Source organism: Pseudophryne corroboree, chromosome 7 (assembly GCF_028390025.1).
Source record: "Pseudophryne corroboree isolate aPseCor3 chromosome 7, aPseCor3.hap2, whole genome shotgun sequence".
Taxonomy (NCBI): Eukaryota; Metazoa; Chordata; class Amphibia; order Anura; family Myobatrachidae; genus Pseudophryne; species Pseudophryne corroboree.
Window position 1 is genome coordinate 235,085,155 of NC_086450.1, and position 20,311 is coordinate 235,105,465.

General features: G+C 43.5%; 1 long non-coding RNA gene across 4 annotated transcripts; it reads left to right on the forward strand.

Annotated features, from left to right (window-relative positions):
- Positions 1 to 151: 151 nt before the first annotated feature.
- LOC134945023 (uncharacterized) lies at positions 152 to 15,650 on the forward strand. Of its 4 annotated transcripts, none has more exons than XR_010182024.1 (5): positions 152 to 240; positions 1,492 to 1,522; positions 5,897 to 6,055; positions 8,525 to 8,624; positions 15,324 to 15,650. It is a non-coding gene; the product is annotated as an uncharacterized LOC134945023 (long non-coding RNA). The 4 variants fall into 4 exon arrangements; XR_010182026.1 differs by lacking the exon at positions 15,324 to 15,650 and adding an exon at positions 5,503 to 5,750 and having other exon boundaries at positions 8,525 to 11,864; XR_010182025.1 differs by lacking the exon at positions 8,525 to 8,624.
- Positions 15,651 to 20,311: the final 4,661 nt, after the last annotated feature.

Genomic DNA, 20,311 nt, shown 5'->3' on the forward strand with positions numbered 1-20,311 from the left:
ATAGATACGTGACCTGAATTCACCACATCTCCCGGCGAGGAAGTCACGGTGCCACTCTCAGGGAACACTGGCTGTGACACGGACTCCTGATGGTAACATTTTACTTTAGTGATAACCCCTTCGTGACCAGAGAACATTGTGTCAGGGCAGTCACTGGGTGCTGGAAGTGACAGCCAGCAGTTAGCAGGGGGTCTGGGGACTTTACAGGCCGGAACCCTGCGTCTAGTGATGTCAAAGCTGGTACGTTGTCGATATTGATCTTCTTCTTCTTCTTCTTCTTCTTCTTCTTCTTCTTCTTCTTCTTCTTCTTCTTATTATTATCGTTATTATTGTTATCATCAGTTATATTTGGGATTAGGTAACAATTTGGGACCCAACCTATGTCAGTCTAGCCTATTTCCAATATCTAAAAAGTCCTGCATGTATTTGACGCTCACATTTCTGTGACAGAAAATGACTATTTCCCACCATCATCACCCACCATCATTCCCTCAGCATGTGTGCGTGTGTGATAACCGGAGAGTACATAACGGTGCAAAGCATAGGGAGAGAGCAAGAGGGTTCTGCCGGTGCGTCTGCACTCTGCACGCTGGTCAGACTGTAGCATAGTTGCCTACTCTCCCTCATTCTGTAGGAGACTCCCTGAAATAGCAGCAATCTCCCTGACTCCTTGAATAGACCAGCAATCTCCCAGATTGCACCTTACCCCCATTATGTAGTTGTTGCATTCTTAGGGGGAACAATAAATCAGACATACATACATTCGAATGGGATCATCAGTGCACAAACAAATCCTGCAAAATATCTGTATTTACTTCAACAAGTAGAGCTTACTAAATCTGGGGCTCATTTACATTTGGATGTCAGTTATGTTTATGACACGCCTCTCGTATGTAGCAGTACACGTCCGCACTGGTAGGTGTTCCTTTCACAATCGCCCTGTAAAACGTTTTCAAAAGTAGGCAAGTATGGACTGGAGTCGCTGCGTCTGTGCTTCTGTCTGGCAGGACACAGCTATTCCCTTGTGAGACCCCATAGCAGTTGAATGTACAGTAGGTGACATTTAAACCACAGACTTCCATCTCCAAAATACAGAGCCCCGTGTGACTGACTGGCCATGTAAATCCCAGCAAATCACATTTCTTCACTTCTTATTATACCTGGAAAGTAAGCATACGTTATTGAAGATGTTTGTGTAAAGAGCTACCTTCTTCTATTAATACAATATATTATTATGGATGGCCCTTGATAGCATTTTTTTATTATTAATATTATGAAATATCGAATAATATTATTATTGGCTGTCTCTACAATTGTGTTTGTATATAGATAGATAAAAGATATTAATGATCTACTTAAAAGACACATGTATGTTATTATTAATAGTAACAATAGTGCTATTATTGGCTGCATATGCTGTTATTATTGTTATCATCACGATTTTAATCCTTCTATAATAATAGTTTTTATTGCTTTATTTTTCATTCATAGATGCAGCAGCGGCAGTGGCCTCATCAAACAGGTAATTTCTATGCGTAAGGGTCCGACAGAGAGGGAAGTGCGCCACCTGTCTACTGCCATGAGAATACATTACAATCATTACAGCAATTAGCTTTAATCAATCTGGTTCAAAGGGCGTATTAAAAGGATTTGTATGGGGGAGGGTGTTCTATAGATATGTACAGTGTATGTGTGTGTGTGTGTGTGTGTGTGTGTGTGTGTGTGTGTGTGTGTGTGTGTATATGTATGTATATATATATATATATACATATATATACTGTATATAAATATATATGCACCCTGTTTTAACTTAATTATAGCGTGTCAGCTGTTCTCCTAGGTGCTTAACAACAGGTGTGTTGGTAACTGTCTCACCTATATATGCAAAGTTGCTGTGAGCTTTAGACCAGATAGCATACCTAAAGTTTAACACTAATGTGATAGCTATTTTCATGATAATTATTTTGAGAAATAGAGTAGGACCTGCAGTATAGTGGGGTCTCTTGTCGGGGGCTGCAGGCTTAGATGCATTGATCAATACATGAACTAAAACGTCACTGTTTATTATTGTTAGTTAATATAGCGAGTGCAGAGCCCCTGTGATTGCTATTTAAACAATGTGGTCACATACCATGGTGCACCCCAAATCTAGGAATAGGTGAGTGCCATGGAATAATGCTTATATATATATATATATATATATATATAGATAGATAGATAGATAGATAGATAGATAGATAGATATATGTATATATATAGATATATAAATAGATATATATCTATAGATATATAAATATATAGATTTATATAGATAGATAGGTAGATAGGTAGATAGATAGATAGATAGATAGATAGATAAAACAATATCCAAGTGCGCTAGTATATACGATACTGAAAGTTCACTTCAAAACTAGAAATACAGATGAATTAATCTTAACGGGCTATGTTGAATGCACCAAGGGTCTTTGTTAGCTGAGTGACTTCAGGATAACTGGAATGAACCCTCGCACCAAAAATATCACCCAAGAAAAAGATAACAATCAAACATTGTTGTATTGATACAATGTATTTCTTAAAATTATACATACATTTGTCTGACACCAATATTACAGTGAACATGTCAGTGTACAGTAGATGTGAATATGACCCACCCTCACCTTTGCAAAGGTGTGAGCTCTGGGTGGGACAGTGCAGATACAGAGACACGATACTGGTAGATTGGTGACTCAGCTAACAAAGACCCTTGGTGCATACAACATCGGATTGGCCCGTTAAGATTAATTCATCTGTATTTTTAGTTCTGAAGTGAACTTTCAGTATTGTATACACTAGAGCACTTGGATCTTGGATCTTGTTTTATGTTATGTGATTTGTAAGGTTCCCACTAACAGGGGTTCCATCCCTGGTGCTGCTTTGTCACAGCGCAAAACAGGAGTATTTTGTTTCTTTATAAATATATATATATATATATATATATATATACACTGCTCAAAAAAATAAATGGAACACTAAAATAGCACATCCTAGATCTGAATGAATGAAATATTCTTATTAAATACTTTGTTCTTTACATAGTTGAATGTGCTGGCAACAAAATCACACAAAAATTATCAAAGGAAATCAAATTTATTAACCCATGGAGGTCTGGATTTGGAGTCACCCTCAAAATCAAAGTGGAAAAACACACTACAAGCTGATCCAACTTTGATGTAATGTCCTTAAAACAAGTCAAAATGAGGCTCAGTAATGTGTGTGGCCTCCGCATGCCTGTATGACCTCCCTACAACCCACACAAGTGGCTCAGGTAGTGCAGCTCATCCAGGATGGTACATTAATGCGAGCTGTGGCAAGAAGGTTTGCTGTGTCTGTCAGCGTAGTGTCCAGAGCATGGAGGCGCTACCAGGAGACAGGCCAGTACATCAGGAGATGTGGAGGAGGCCGTAGGAGGGCAACAACCCAGCAGCAGGACCGCTACCTCCACCTTTGTGCAAGGAGGAACAGGAGGAGCACTGCCAGAGCCCTGCAAAATGACCTCCAGCAAGCCACAAATGTGCATGTGTCCACTCAAACGATCAGAAACAGACTCCATGAGGGTGGTATGGGGGCCCGACGTCCACAGGTGGGGGTTATGCTTACAGCCCAACACCGTGCAGGACGTTTGGCATTTGCCAGAGAACACCAAGATTGGCAAATTCGCCACTGGCGCCCTGTGCTCTTCACAGATGAAAGCAGGTTCTTACTGAGCACATGTGACAGACGTGACAGAGTCTGGAGACGCCAAGGAGAACATTCTGCTGCCTGCAACATCCTCCAGCATGACCGGTTTGGCAGTGGGTCAGTAATGGTGTGGGGTGGCATTTCTTTGGGGGGGCCGCACAGCCCTCCATGTGCTCGCCAGAGGTAGCCTGACTGCCATTAGGTACCGAGATGAGATCCTCAGACCCCTTGTGAGACCATATGCTGGTGCGGTTGGCCCTGGGTTCCTCCTATTGCGAGACAATGCTAGACCCCATGTGGCTGGAGTGTGTCAGTAGTTCCTGCAAGACGAAGGCATTGATGCTATGGACTGGCCCATCCGTTCCCCAGACCTGAATCCAATTGAGCACATCTGGGACATCATGTCTCGCTCCATCCACCAACGCTACCACAGACTGTCCAGGAGTTGGCGGATGCTTTAGTCCAGGTCTGGGAGGAGATCCCTCAGGAGACCATCCGCCACCTCATCAGGAGCATGCCCAGGCATTGTAGGGAGGTCATTCAGGCACGTGGAGGCCACACACACTACTGAGCCTCATTTTGACTTGTTTTAAGGACATTACATCAAAGTTGGATCAGCCTGTAGTGTGTTTTTCCACTTTCATTTTGAGGGTGACTCCAAATCCAGACCTCCATGGGTTAATAAATTTGATTTCCATTGATAATTTTTGTGTGATTTTGTTGTCAGCACATTCAACTATGTAAAGAACAAAGTATTTAGTAAGAATATTTCATTCATTCAGATCTAGGATGTGTTATTTTAGTGTTCCCTTTATTTTTTTGAGCAGTGTATATATATATATATATATATATATATATTGTAATAAAATGTCTGTCACTCCACTAAAAGCAGATACCTGGCTCCGGTGCCCTCTATTGTAGTTCACTGTACACTGACAAAGAAGGCAGCAGCACTTAGAGACTTAAAGCCACGTCTGTATTGTGGCTGTATGTAAATACTGTATATATATATATACACACACACACACACACACACACACACACACACACACACACACACACACACACACATCTCACACACTTACCTTCAGAGGCAGCAGCTCTTGTTGGGGGCGGGGTCATTAGGCCCCATCCCCTTGTGTTATAATTCAGCAATTTGCAGGTACATGGAAAGGGTTGGATCCAAAATGGGGTGTAGTATGGTATGCCGGCGGCCGGGCTCCCGACAACCAGCATACCGGCGCCGGGAGCCCGACCGCCGGCATACCGACAGCGTGGTGAGCGCAAATGAGCCCCTTGCTGCGACTGTAGGTCATACATATCTCCGAAAAATATTCGTATTGCTGTGAGATGCAGTAATAAAGAAAGTTGTTTTGGGTGATACTGCAATTTTTAATATACTGAAGGAGAAGATACTAAGAGACCCATTTATCGATAATCGCATTTGCATTGTGATCTAAGCACAATATTTGCGCCCATAATCGCAGTGCGATATGTAATTATACTGGCCACATGTATCAAGAAGCAACCACAGGGACAGGCCTCTGCAATGTGTTTAGTGTGGCTGCGGGAATCCTGTGCACGGTGGCCATTGGTGTTAGCTGCGGGTGCCAAGTTTGGGAATGCTCTGCATTCCGAAGCTTGGTAAATCTGGCAGTATTGCATCCCCCACAGAAACCTATGGGGGTTTCGATTGGAGGGAATAAGATGCAAATATTTAATGATAAATAGGCCTCTAAGGGTTAATACACATTTGTACTTTTTAACCTTTTTTTTTTTTTTTAGTAAATTTGCACTCTGAATTAATCACCTTATGTCGGGTACACACTATACGACGTGTGTACCCGGAAATATCAGCAGCGATGGGACCCGGCGAGGTTCCTACATCGGCATGAGATGGAGCAGCGGCAGGGGGGGAGCAGGGCCGTGCTTCATTCGGCAGCATGGTCCTCGCTGGCGATATCGCCCATCGTCCATGTATTGTGAACGATGTATCCACAATATCATCTAGTGTGTACCCAGCATTAGGCCAGGTATGGGGAGCCATATGTTGCTACTTCAGCCCTTAGTACATTTCCATCTTACCACTAAGTTAAGCATGTAAATATGTATGCTCCCTGTACCTTTTAATAAACACATTCATTTCTCTTGTCTGTATTTTTATGTACATTCTTTCTAGAATTAACAGAGCTGGAGGCACGGAAATCTCTATCTGATGATATAAAGTATTGCTGAAAATCACAGAAATACATCAGGAAGATAAAACAATAAAATAAGAATAAGAAGAATAAGAAGAAGAAGAAGAGCACATGTAAATTAGTCAGTTATTTACCTGAAGGTAATAAATACCTTTTTCGAGGCATGTGATGAGTATATCAAAAGAGATCTATAATATCATAGATTCAATGTTAACAGAAAGGCAGACATGAAATGTCTGGGAGGTTTGCATTGAATATATTGCTAGTGCAAATTGTAACAAAGGTAACAAAAGTAAAAACTTTGTACCAGATATCTGACACATACAGCATAGTTGACTGTGCTTCCGGAATGCCCGAGAGAAACACACTATACAATTATTGGTCCAGTTTGCCAATAATCGGGTGTAGTGTACAGGTAAACGTTTTGGCCAAATGTCAATACAATGGCCCATTGATGGCCAGAAAAGCTGGGCTTCAATATTATCCAAATTGTCCCGATATCATATAGTACCTAGTGTATGGGCATTCACAATAATCGGACCATATTTTCCTCAAATTTTCCTGATGACATCAGCCTCCTTGTGGGCGGTCATATACAAATTATTGCTCTATGAGCCTGAAAATCTGCAGATTTTTAATTAACGTTGTATTGTGTGTACTGCTGATATCGGGTTTTTTCACTGGCCAAAAAATTGCGTTGATTGTCATTTTAATCCAAATCACTTAACACTAGTTTACACTGGAGGGTACAGATGTGATGACCCACTTCATGACATCATATGTCCAGTGGTGCATATGATGGAGGGGGCTGGTGGGGGTGGGGGGCGTCGGGGGGGGTTATTCAGCATAGTCCTACCTAGGCATGCATGGTTCAAGGGTCCGAATAGATCTTTTGGATGCATCTGGGATTGTTTCCTTGCATATCAACAGGGTGCAGTTATTGCAAAAAAAAAAAAAATTAAGCATTTGCCATGATGATAATTCATGAATGTGCACACAAAAATGTCTTCTTCAGTCACAGAATGCAACAGTACACTGCAGGGCACAAATAAATCTGACAGAATGATTGCATAGTGCAATTACTATGTGTTGGGTACAAGTAACAAACAGAGTGCATACTCTAAGCCCAGGGCCCTTGCTTTGACAGTTGCAGGATAAACTAATCCTAGTACTTGAATTTTAGAAACCTGATGTACTTCAATTCTTTACAGATGTCCAACTGGTTTTACCAAACAGCAACTAGGTTTTAATCAGGGAAGCTGAACGTCAAACGGAGCAGCCATATGTGTTCCATACTACCTGTCAGTCACTATTTAGCATACCCACCACAACACTCCACGCTTTCAAACACCATATTTCTGTATCACTGTGAAATCATCAATCCAGTCGATATATAACATTGCTGGTGTCCATCTAAAAACATGCCAGGATTGGACCCTAAAGATCAATGTTGCCAATAGATTGGTCTTCTGTGTCAATCTCTAGCTGCCCCTTTCTGCACTTTATGAGGCCACACAGTGCCATTCTGTGGCCGAAAAGCATGCATGGGATAATGCCCAGCAGCTCTGGTGTGTTTAAGACACAATAACAGGACAGGTATGACCTTCTATCTGTTTCTTAGCTACAAGATATGTATAGTATGCAGTGTAAAGCCACCCGTTCCTGATATGGGGGATAGGGGTTTGGGCACTCTTCACTGGATCCACCACTGCATATGTCTTGACATGAGTGACATTTTTTGTGCCCTCCTTTCTTATTCATACCTCCACTGTGCATCTCCCAGAGAGGAGGTGGGAGGTATGAATTTAGGTAAGTATGACCTATAGGTGGAAATGGAACACTGGTCAAGTTAAAATACTTCACAGTCTAATAATTAAGACAGAATATCTCATTACACTGGCAGAATTATTTGTAGCAAGTGTACCCTGCCAAAGCCTAAACTGGCTGCTGTTTAAATTAATGCTCCTTACACACAACTCATTTTTTTTTTTTTAATATATGTAGCTAACACCTACAGACAATTGTTTTAATGTGTGGAGCACCACCTATATCTAATATAGACCAAAAATATTTTCACATATAGCTCCTCTTAAGAATACTCAAACCTACATATGTGACTATAGGAATTAATTTTTGAGCACACTGTATTGATCTACAAAAAGTAGTATTCTGATCCCTAAAGGAACAGGGAATTTAGACACAATATACTTGGTTTTCAATACCACTAACTAAATACATTTTAGCCACACAATCAACCGGGAATAGCACGGCTCTAAAAACTGCTATATATTTTTTCTTAAAGTATTCTCCTAAGTAGAACCTGCCTAGAAGTGTCACCACATTTTAATAGAGATAATTAAAAGTTATGTTTTAAATCATTCATTGAATATAAAAGAGTACCAAAAAAGAGAGCCTTCTTTGAAGAAACTTCCTTTAAGTGTTTTCATCCCCTACAAAGCTACTGTAGTTTTGAATCCTTAAATATATTTTTGGTCCTGTGCATATTCCAAAGAGGGTTTACCCTCCACCTGTACACGCGGAATTGATCTCTTCTGATGGATGTCACCGAGGTTTGTGTCTCATTCTTTGTCTCCTCCTTCGTTCCTTAGTCACCTACATCCATCACCTTCGGTCCACCCAGTGAGTGCCCCCCAGTGGTTCATTCTGAAGACGTCAGTGTATGAGACCACAGGGAGCTCTGAGGGAGAGGTGAGACCTCCCATCATCTCTACTGCACAACTGCCTGACTGACATTTTTGATGGTTATATTATAGCTATCAAATGATAGAACCTTCAAAAGCACTCAGCATTAAATAAAAAGCCAGGACAGTTCACATTCCTTCATTGTTTGATAATTATCATGTATCTCTTCTTATGTTCTCAATGTTATTTAATTGTGCTTGTATATCATCTTTTATTTACTGTTTAATTCTTGCCATTTTTTTTTAAATTTTGATTATTCAGCTAGTTTATCCCTAGAACTCCTAAAACATCACCATCTGTGTCTGACATTTTCTCCACACCTTCCTAACCCTTCTAAAATGTCACTCTGGGAGGCGTCGTGTGACTCATACAGATTGTTCACTGGCTTTGGTGCTTCATTCATATACACCTCAAGTATTATCTACCATCTCTTTTTGTGTGCCTATACAATACATTAGATTGTAAGATTCTCCGGCCAGAGGCCTCTTAGTAACATAGTAACATAGTAACTAAGGTTGAAAAAAGACAATTGTCCATCGAGTTCAACCTATTTGTGGTCTCCTATGCAGTCTTATTATAGGACTAGTTATTTTTATGTTAGGACTAGTTAAATTAACTATAATGCATGCCTACGCACCATAACCTTGAATATCTTTATCCAATAGGAATTTATCTAACCCATTCTTAAAGGTGTTGACTGAGTCCGCAGTTACTACTCTCTCAGGCAGGAAATTCCAAACACGTATTGTCCTTACTGTGAAAAAACCTTTTCGCCTCAATGGGGGTAATTCTGAGTTGATCGCTGCAGGATCTTTGTTAGCAGTTGGGCTAAACCATGTGCACTGCAGGGGAGGCAGATATAACGTGCAGAGAGAGTTAGATTTGGGTGTGGCGTGTTCAATCTGCAATCTAAATTGCAGTGTAAAATAAAGCAGCCAGTATTTACCCTCCACAGAAACAAAATAACCTACCCAAATCTAACTCTCTCTGCACATGTTATATCTGCCCTCCTGCAGTGCACATGGTTTTGCCCAACTGCTAACAAAAATCCTGCTGCGATCAACTCAGAATTACCCCCAATGTGCGGAAACTCCTCTCCTCTAACCTAAGCGAGTGACCATGTGTTCTCTGTGCTGATCTTGTAGAAAACAGGTCCCTCCCAAGCTCTGTGTATTGACCCCTTATATATTTGTAGATGTTGATCATGTCCCCTCTTAGTCTCCTCTTTTCCAATGTAAACATGCCTAGCCTTGCAAGCCTTTCCTCGTATTCCAGCGTCTCCATGCCCTTGATTAGTTTGGTCGCCCGCCTCTGAACCTTTTCTAGCTCCAGGATATCCTTTTTGTAATATGGTGCACAAAACTGCACACAGTATTCAAGATGTGGCCTCACTAGTGATTTATATAATGGGAGTATAATACTCTCATCCCTTGCATCAATTCCCTGTTTTATGCATGCTAATATCTTATTAGCCTTCTTTGCTGCACTCCTACTTTGGGTACTGCTGCTTAATTTGTTATCTATGTGAACCCCTAAGTCTTTTTCCAGTACAGAATCCCCTAATATTACCCCATTTAGTATGTAGGTGTAATTTTTGGTCTTGCCCCCACAGTGCATTACCTTACACTTGTCTGTGTTGAATCTCATTCTCCATTTTGCAGCCCATGCTTCCAGTTTAGTTAAGTTGTTCTGAAGAGACTCAGCATCCCCCTCCGTATTTATAACCTTACACAATTTGTTATCGTCTGCGAAAATTGACACCATGCTCTCTAGACCTACTGTTAGGTCATTGATGAAAATGTTGAACAAAAGTGGTCCAAGTACAGACCCTTGTGGCACACCACTTAGTACTTTAGTCCAATTGAAAATGATCCATTGACCACAACGCGCTGCTCCCTATTATCTAACCAATTACTGACCCAAGTGCATATTGTGCTCCCTAGCCCTATTTCTTGTAGCTTATAGATAAGACGCATGTGTGGTGCAGTGTCGAAAGCTTTGGCAAAGTCTAAAAAGATTATATCCACTTCCTTTCCCTGATCCAGGTTCGCACTTACTGTTTCATAAAAGCCAAGTAAGTTGGTCTGACATGATCTGTCCTTCACAAATCCATGTTGGTTCCTTCTAATGACCTTATTTGCTTCAAGGAACTTTTGAATACTGTCCCTTAGAATACCTTCCAATACTTTCCCCACTATAGATGTAAGACTAACTGGTCTATAATTACCTGGTTTAGCTTTGCTCCCCTTTTTAAATATCGGCACTACCTCCGCTATACGCCAGTCCTTGGGTACCATACCCGATTTAACCGAATCCATGAAGATCAAAAATAGAGGTCTTGCTAGTTCAGCGTGCAACTCCATAAGAACCCTCGGGTGAATTCCATCGGGACCAGGTGACTTATTAATCTTTAACTTTTTTAATCGGTCACAGACTACCTCCTCACACAAATAAGCATTTAGCAGTGGGACATTATCTTTGTTCTACTTTATTTGATTTTAGACTTGCAATTAACCTTATACTTAATCCTGTGTTATTTACTTAAATGCTGTACAGATATATATGCTTTTTTTTTTAACAGTACACAAACATAAATGTGATCACTTTTTATTATTATGTATATATACAAGCGTTTTCCCACAGCTTTGCTCGTGTGAATGTCTGCTATTGCTTAGCAGAACTAATTTTACAAAGACAGTTGTGCCATCTAATATTGTGATGTTCATTTTATATTAGAGACATTGATCACAATATAGGGGGTATCCTATTAGCAGCGGTACTTTACTGCTACTAATATGATCGCCGTGTGCTATTCTATTAACCCCCGATGTGGCGCGCTCCTCCTCTTATCGGGGGATAATGCTGAGGTACCCGAAGCATAATCTGCAATAAGGGGGCTGCCAGATCCACAATAACACCGGGGGTCGGGGACTTTTTGCGCAATCGCATGTCCAATTCAGGCCTCTATTTGGATACTGTAATAAGCACCGTTGGTCATTAATCGCAATATCCGGTCGTTTTGACCGGCCAAAATAACTTCAGGGTTAATAGGATATATCCCTAAGGGGTATATGCAATTAGCGGCGAATCGCGGCAAATTATCGGCCGTTTTTCAATTCGACAGTCTAATTTCGGCAAGTGGGTGCTGAAATTGACCATATGCAATAAAAAACGGATTCGACAGTCCCGCTGCCGAAAAACGGCCAATTTGACGGATTTGTTCCGTTTTTTCAAAAACGGGAAAAAAAACACGGAAAAAAATGGCGTGGGGTCCCCCCTCCAAAGCATAACCAGCCTCGGGCTCTTCGAGCTGGTCCTGGTTCTAAAAATCCGGGGAAAAAATGGACAGGGGATCCCCCGTATTTTTAAAACCAGCACCGGGCTCTGCGCCTGGTGCTGGTGCAAAAAATACGGGGGACAAGAAGAGTAGGGGTCCCCCGTATTTTTTACACCAGCATCGGGCTCCACTAGCTGGACAGATAATGCCACAGCCGGGGGTCACTTTTATACAGTGCCCTGCTGCCGTGGCATTAAATATCCAACTAGTCACCCCTGGCCGGGGTACCCTGGGGGAGTGGGGACCCCTTCAATCAAGGGGTCCCCCCCCAGCCACCCAAGGGCCAGGGGTGAAGCCCGAGGCTGTTCCCCCCATCCAAGGGCTGCGGATGGGAGGCTGATAGCCTTGAGAAAATGTAAAGAATATTGTTTTTTCCTGTAGTACTACAAGTCCCAGCAAGCCTCCCCCGCAAGCTGGTACTTGGAGAACCACAAGTACCAGCACGCGGGAGAAAAACGGGCCCGCTGGTACCTGTAGTACTACTGGGAAAAAAATACCCAAATAAAAACAGGAGACACACACCTTGAGAGTAAAACTTTATTGCACACCTGCCGACACACACATACTTACCTATGTTGACCCGCCGACTGCCACGTCTCCTGATCCGACGATCCGGGGTACCTGTGAATCAAATTATACTCACCTCAATCCAGTGTCCAGATATAAATCCTCGTACTTGGCAAAAAAAGAAAACGAACAACCGAACCAGCGGACTGAAAGGGGTCCCATGTTTACACATGAGACCCCTTTCCCCGAATGCCGGGTCACCACGTGACTCCTGTCACCGAGGTCCCTTCAGCCAATCAGGAAGCGCTACTTCGTTGCACTCACCAGATTGGCTGTATGCGCGTGTGACCTCAGACAGCGCATCGCATAGCCTCTCCATTACTTTCAATGGTGGGAACTTTGCAGGTAGTGGTGGGGTTACCCGCGGTCAGCCGCTGACCGCGGGTGACCTCACCGCTGACGCAAAGTTCCCACCATTGAGTATAATGGAGAGGCTTTGCGAGGCGCTGTCTGACAGCTCAGACGTGCAGCCAATCAGCAGAGTGCCAGGACGTTGCGCTCGCTGATTGGCTGAAGGGACCTCGGTGACAGCAGTCACGTGGGGTCCCGGCATTCGGGGAAAGGGGTCTCATGTGTAAACATGGGACCCCTTTCAGTCCGCTGGTTCGGGTGTTCGTTTTCTTTTTTTGCCAAGTACGAGGATTTATATCTGGACACTGGATTGAGGTGAGTATAATTTGATTCACAGGTACCCCGGATCGTCGGATCAGGAGACGTGGCAGTCGGCGGGTCAACATAGGTAAGTATGTGTGTGTCGGCAGGTGTGCAATAAAGTTTTACTCTCAAGGTGTGTGTCTCCTGTTTTTATTTGGGTATTTTTTTCCCAGTAGTACTACAGGTACCAGCGGGCCCGTTTTTCTCCCGCATGCTGGTACTTGTGGTTCTCCAAGTACCAGCTTGCGGGGAGGCTTGCTGGGACTTGTAGTACTACAGGAAAAAACAATATTCTTTACATTTTCTCAAGGCTATCAGCCTCCCATCCGCAGCCCTTGGATGGGGGGGACAGCCTCGGGCTTCACCCCTGGCCCTTGGGTGGCTGGGGGGGGACCCCTTGATTGAAGGGGTCCCCACTCCCCCAGGGTACCCCGGCCAGGGGTGACTAGTTGGATATTTAATGCCACGGCCGCAGTGCACTGTATAAAAGTGACCCCCGGCTGTGGCATTATCTGTCCAGCTAGTGGAGCCCGATGCTGGTGTAAAAAATACGGGGGACCCCTACTCTTCTTGTCCCCCGTATTTTTTGCACCAGCACCAGGCGCAGAGCCCGTGCTGGTTTTAAAAATACGGGGGATCACCTGTCCATTTTTCCCCCGGATTTTTAGAACCAGGACCGGCTTGAAGAGCCCGAGGCTGGTTATGCTTTGGAGGGGGGACCCCACGCCATTTTTTTCCGGGATTTTACCATTCCATCTAAAAAAAATAAAAATATTTTAAAAAATATATAAATAATACTTGTGCCTCCCAAAAAGACAAACCAAGTACCTAATCCCTTCTAATATAAATAGATATGCTATTACCAATAAAAAAAACACCCAAAAAAACATGTTTTAATTTTTTTTTTATTAGATTCACCCACCAAAGTGTGGCGGATTGAAAATGACGAATTTACTGTCTAAAAGCACTGTTGTCGAATTTCCAAACTTCAATTGAATATACTTTTGTCGAATTGCCGCATTTGTACCATTGCAGAAAAGTCGAATTTGACAAATGTCGAATTTCAAAAAGTCGAATTTTGAAAGTCCGTTTTTTTGACGGAAAGTACTGAATTGCATTGTCGATTTTTTTTTTTGGGCGAAAAAGTCCAGTTTTTCGACAATTTCGGAAATTCGACCGCAATTGCATATACCCCTAAGTCTTTGCAAACAATATTTGCAGTTTTTCCTTCATGTATTAAGACAAAAAGATGCTTGGGGTTACTAACTCTTGAGCAAACCACATAAAGCTGCCCATGGGACAAGCAGCTGGTCCTGAGGTCTACACCGCAGCCCTGAGCTTTTGTCCCTACGACAGTACACTGATAAGCAATAATCCACAGTTTTCAAAATTTTTGTGTAAATCACAAAATCCAATTCAAGAGGGAATCAATCTCACAGACAGTCTAGGTTCACTTTAGTCAAACAACTATTATCTTGTAGATCTCAAATCCGTTGCTTGCAGTAACACTGAAAGGTTGAAAGTAACATGACCAGTGACTCTATGATATGTAGTACTGTATTTTCTTTGATGCGCCATCTTCTGGATTGACATGTATACTGCAACTTCATTAGTCAAGATAATCTGCATGATTAGTGATTGATATATAGTTGGATTTTCCTGCGAAATAGATCTCAAGATATATTTATATGTGCATACATATATAACTGTGTTCAGCGCGTGCAATATATGTGTCTACTGAGTGGGATGAAATGAAGTTGGAGTTCGGCGGCCGTATGGGATGCAGGCCGAACTGGGACTTTTTTTAAAGGGGTAATCATGCACAAGGCATGGTTTAGCCTTCTACATGATTGCCCCTTTAAAAAAACGTCAGAGTTCGGCTGCCATCCCGCACGGATGAATAAATATAGTAATTTTGGACTTGAGCATCTGCAAATTTAAATCAAAATTATTTTTGTCTCCATAGTTCATAAACAGTTCCTAAAAGTATATTTGTCCCAAAAAATAAATATTTACATTATACTATACACTACATATAGTAATTTGTGGCTTGAGGAAGCTGCACACTGCATGCGCCGACTGTGAAGTTTCTGTTTTTTCCTTTATTGTTCCACTCCCTGATAATACATACCTCAATTTCTTTCTAGGTGACTAAGCTTTAAAATAGTGAAAACGCAATCCAAATTCATCCCAAAGTTTTTGCATGATGTCAGAACGAACAGACAAACAAAAATTCAGAAGAAAATTTTTTGGTCTCCATAGTTCATACACAGTCCCAATGATTACATTTAGGTAAAAAAAATTCTATATACAGAATGTGATTCAACAATTAAAACTTTATTAAAGGTGTATATATATATAGAAAGAGAAAGAGAGAGAGAGAGAGAAATCTCACAATAGTGAAAATTGATGTGATATAACTAGAGATGTGCGCCGCACCATTTTTGCAGGATTTGGATTTGGCTGTGATTCATCGTTCGGCTTTGTATTTTTCAAAAATGTACAAAAAAAAAACTAAAATCACATAATTTGGACCTTTTTTGTTCCTAAAGCATTATTAACTTCAATAACATTAATTTCCAGTCAATTATGAGTACCTCAGAGCTCACAATTGGTGCCATTCTGACCTGATCGCACGCTGCCGTTTTTCGCAGCGCAGAGATCAGGTCACTACTGCGCATGCGTATGCACCGCAATGCGCAGGCGCGTAGTACGGGTACAAAGCGGATCATTGCTGAGCGATGGATTTAACGAAGAATCCATTCGCACAGCCAATCGCAAGGAGATTGACAGGAAGAAGGCGTTTATGGGTGTCAACTGACTGTTTTCTGGGAGTGTTTAGGAAGATGCAGGCGTGTTCAAGCGTTTGCAGGGCGGGTGTCTGACGTCAATTCCGGGACCAGACAGGCTGAAGTGATCGCAAGGGCTAAGTAAGTTCAGATCTACTTAGAAACTGCACAAAACTTTGTTGTAGTGCTCGGCTGCACATGCGATCTCACGTTTGCAAAGCAAAAATACACTCCCCTATAGGCGGCGACTATCTGTTCGCAGCACTGCAAAAAATAGCTAGCGAGCGATCAACTCAGAATGATCCCCAATATGGTTTTCACCAATATTGTCCAAAGGCTGCAGCGAGCTGACTGGTTACTAAGCGACAGAGTAGCAGCACAAACACACAGCAGTTTATAGCACATCTATGAAACATTGCCACACACTGCGTGGATCACAGGGCTTATAGCTGCACGTGAACAAAACGTACTAGGGTAAAGCGCACCAACCAGTACAAACAATAGCTTTATATCTTTTTTTTTATTATTTTTCTATTTGTAAACTTGCAGCTAGGTTCAAACTACCATACATGGATCACAGGGCTTATAGATGCATGTGAACAAAGCACACTTGAGTAAATCACACCAACCAACCAGTACATAAACAATAGATATATATTTTTGTCATACGTCCTAGAGGATGCTGGGGACGCTTAAAGAACCATGGGGTATAGACGGGATCCGCAAAAGACATGGGCTCTTTAAGACTTTAAAAGGGGTGTGAACTGGCTCCTCCCTCTATGCCCCTCCTCCAGACTCCAGTTTAGAATCTGTGCCCAGTGAGACTGGTTGCACACTGGAGAGCTCTCCAGAGTTTCTCAGAAAAAGACTTATGTTAGGTTTATTATATTCAGGGAGAACTGCTGGCAACAGTCTCCCTGCATCGTGGGACTTAGGGGAGAGAAGCAGACCTACTTCTGTGAGTTTCAAGGCGCTGCTTCTTAGGCTACAGGACACCATTAGCTCCTGAGGGTCTGAACACTAGGTACACCTAGATGCTCATACCGGGAGCCCGCCGTCACCTCCCTTGCAGAGCCAGAAGTCAGAAGACGGGTGAGTAGAAGAAGATCAGAAGATTTCAGTGACGGTTTGGAGGTACCGCACAGCGGCCGCGCTGCGCGCCATGCTCCCACACACAGCGGCCCTACATGGTGCAGGTCACGGGGGGGGGGGGGGGCAGCATGTAACTCCTCTTTAGACCTGGCAAAAGTGGTTTTTAAGTGCCTAGGCACTGAATCCGGGCCCCCGCCAGTATAAATATTGAATAAAATAGCGTGGCTGAAGCGCGCCATTGAGGGGGCGTGGCTTAGCCCTCACAGCTCTCACCAGCGCCATTTTCTCTCCACAGCTGCAGAGACGCTGGCCTTCCTCTCCCCTGCTGTACAAGTAACAGGGTGCAAAAAAAGTGGGGGGGCACAGTATATTTGGTGCTATTTTATGTAATATAAAGCTCTAACAGGTCTTGGACTTTATATAAAAGTATTCAGAACCGGGATATGCGCTGGGTTGTGAGCTGGCAAACTCCCTCTGTGTTTCTCTGACAGGCTTTACTGTGGGTCTGTCCCCTATATGCCCAGTGTGTTTGTGTGTGTCTGTGCACGTGTGTCGACATGTCTGAGGCAGAGTGCTCTTCCCAGGAGGAGACTGGATTAGGGAAAGAAACGGCTGTGGGAGTGACCCTGACGGCACCGCCGACTCCTGATTGGGTATATGTTCTGAGTGCTTTGAATGCGAATGTGGCTCGGTTGAATAAAAGACTGGATAAATCTGAGTCTCAAAACCAGGCATGGAAAAAAATCCGTAGAGGATGTGTTGTCCCAGGTTCAGACCCCCTCGGGGTCACAAAAGCGTTAATTTACCCAGATAGCAGATATAGATACCGACACGGACTCTGACTCCAGTGTCGACTATAGTGATGCCAGATTAAATCCAAAACTGGCTAAGAGCATTCAGTACATGATTGTGGCGATAAAAGACGTGTTACATATCACGGAGGACCCTGCTGTTCCTGATACAAGGGTCTGTATGTTTAAAGGAAAGAAACCTGAGGTAACGTTTCCTCCCTCTCATGAACTGAATACGCTTTTTGAACAGGTCTGGGAAAATCCTGACAAGAGGTTTTAGATTCCCAAGAGAATTCCGGTGGCATATCCGTTCCCCTCGGGGGATAGGGAAAAGTGTGAGTCACCCCCCACTGTGGACAAAGCTTTATCACGGCTGTCCAAAAAGGTGGCGCTGCCGTCCCCTGAAACGGCAGCCCTGAAGGAACCTGCGGATCGTAAGCAGGAAAATACTTTGAAATCCATTTATGTCACTACGGGTACGCTGCTCAGACCTGCCATGGCTTCGGCATGGGTAAGTAGCGCTATTGAAAAATGGGCAGATAACTTGTCATCTGATATAGATACCCTGGACAGGGATAGCGTTCTTTTGACACTGGGTCATATCAGAGACGCTGCAGCCTATCTACAGGAAGCTGCAAGGGATATTGGCCTTTTGGGATCAAGGGCCAATGCCATGGCAGTCTCAGCCAGGAGAGCATTGTGGATTCATCAATGGAATGCTGATGCGGACTCTAAGAAGGCTATGGAGTCTCTGCCGTATAAAGGTGGTGTCTTGTTTGGTGACGGCCTCACTGACCTGGTATCTACGGCTACCGCGGGTAAGTCGTAATTTTTACCTTATGTTCTTGCACAACAAAAGAAAACGCACCACTATCAGATGCAGTCCTTTCGGCCCAATAAATACAAAAAAGGCAGAGGGACTTCCTTCCTTACTTCTAGAGGAAGAGGAAAGGGAAAAAGGTCACCGGCTGTGGCAAGTTCCCAAGAGCAGAAGTCCTCCCCGGCTGCTGCCAAATCCACCGCATGACGCTGGGGCTCCTCTGAGAGAGTCAGCACCGGTGGGGGCACGTCTCAAACTCTTCTGTCAATTCTGGGCTCGTTCGGCCCTAGACCCATGGGTTTTGGAAATAGTGTCCCAGGGTTACCAACTAGAGTTTCAAGACGTTTCCCCTCGCCGATTTTTTAAATCAGCCTTACCAGCTTCCCTTCAGGACAGGCAGGTAGTATGCAAAGCAATACAAAAATTGTGTCTAAATCAGGTCATTGTCAGGGTTCCCCTGTCGCAACAGGGAGAAGGCTTTTATTCCAGTCAGTTCGTGGTCCCGAAGCCAGACGGCTCAGTCAGACCAATCCAGAACCTCAAATCCCTCAATTTCTACCAAAGGAAATTCAAATTTAAGATGTGATCTCCAGTCTGGAGGAGGGGGAGTTTATGGTGTGGTAGATATAAAGGATGCCTACTTGCATGTTCCCATTTATCCTCCACATCAGGCTTATCTGAGGTTTGCGATGCAGGATTGCCATTATCAGTTTCACACGTTGCCGTTTGGTCTGGCCACGGCTCCGAGAATTTTCACCAAAGTAATGGCGGAAATGATGGTTCTCCTGCGCAAGCAGGGAGTCACAATTATCCCGTACTTGGACGATCTCCTGATAAAGGCGAGATCCAAGGAGCAATTACTGCAGAACATGACGCTCTCCCTGACAATTCTGCAACAACATGGTTGGCTCCTAAACTTGCCAAAATCACAGTTGGTTCCGACAACACGGCTGTCATTCTTGGGTATGATTCTGGACACAGACCTGCAGAGAGTCTTTCTTTCAGTGGAAAAGGCTCTGGAAATTCAGAACATGGTCAAACAGATTCTGAAACCAGCAAGAGTGTCGATTCATCAATGCACTCGGTTGCTGGGGAAGATGGTGGCGGCCTACGAGGCCATTCAGTTTGGCAGATTCCATGCCAGGGTGTTTCAGTGGGACCTGTTGGACAAGTGGTCCGGGTCGCACCTGCACATGCACCGGAAAATAATCCTGTCCTCAAGGACCAGAATCTCCCTCCTATGGTGGCTGCACAGCTCTCATCTCTTAGAGGGTCGCAGGTTCGGGATTCAGGATTGGATCCTGGTGACCACGGATGCAAGTCTCCGAGGCTGGGGAGCAGTCACACAGGGGGAAAATTTCCAGGGAAAATGGTCAAGCCAGGAAGCGTGTCTGCACATAAACATTCTGGAATTAAGGGCCATTTACAACGGCCTTCTGCAAGCGGAACATCTTCGCGGTCTGCCCATCTTGATTCAGTCGGACAACATAACAGCAGTGGCATACATAAACCGACAGGGCGGAACAAAGAGCAGAGCGGCAATGGCAGAGGCCACAAAAGTTCTCCGCTGGGCGGAAAGACATGCAAGCGCACTGTCAGGTGTCTTCATTCCAGGCGTAGACAACTGGGAAGCAGACTTCCTC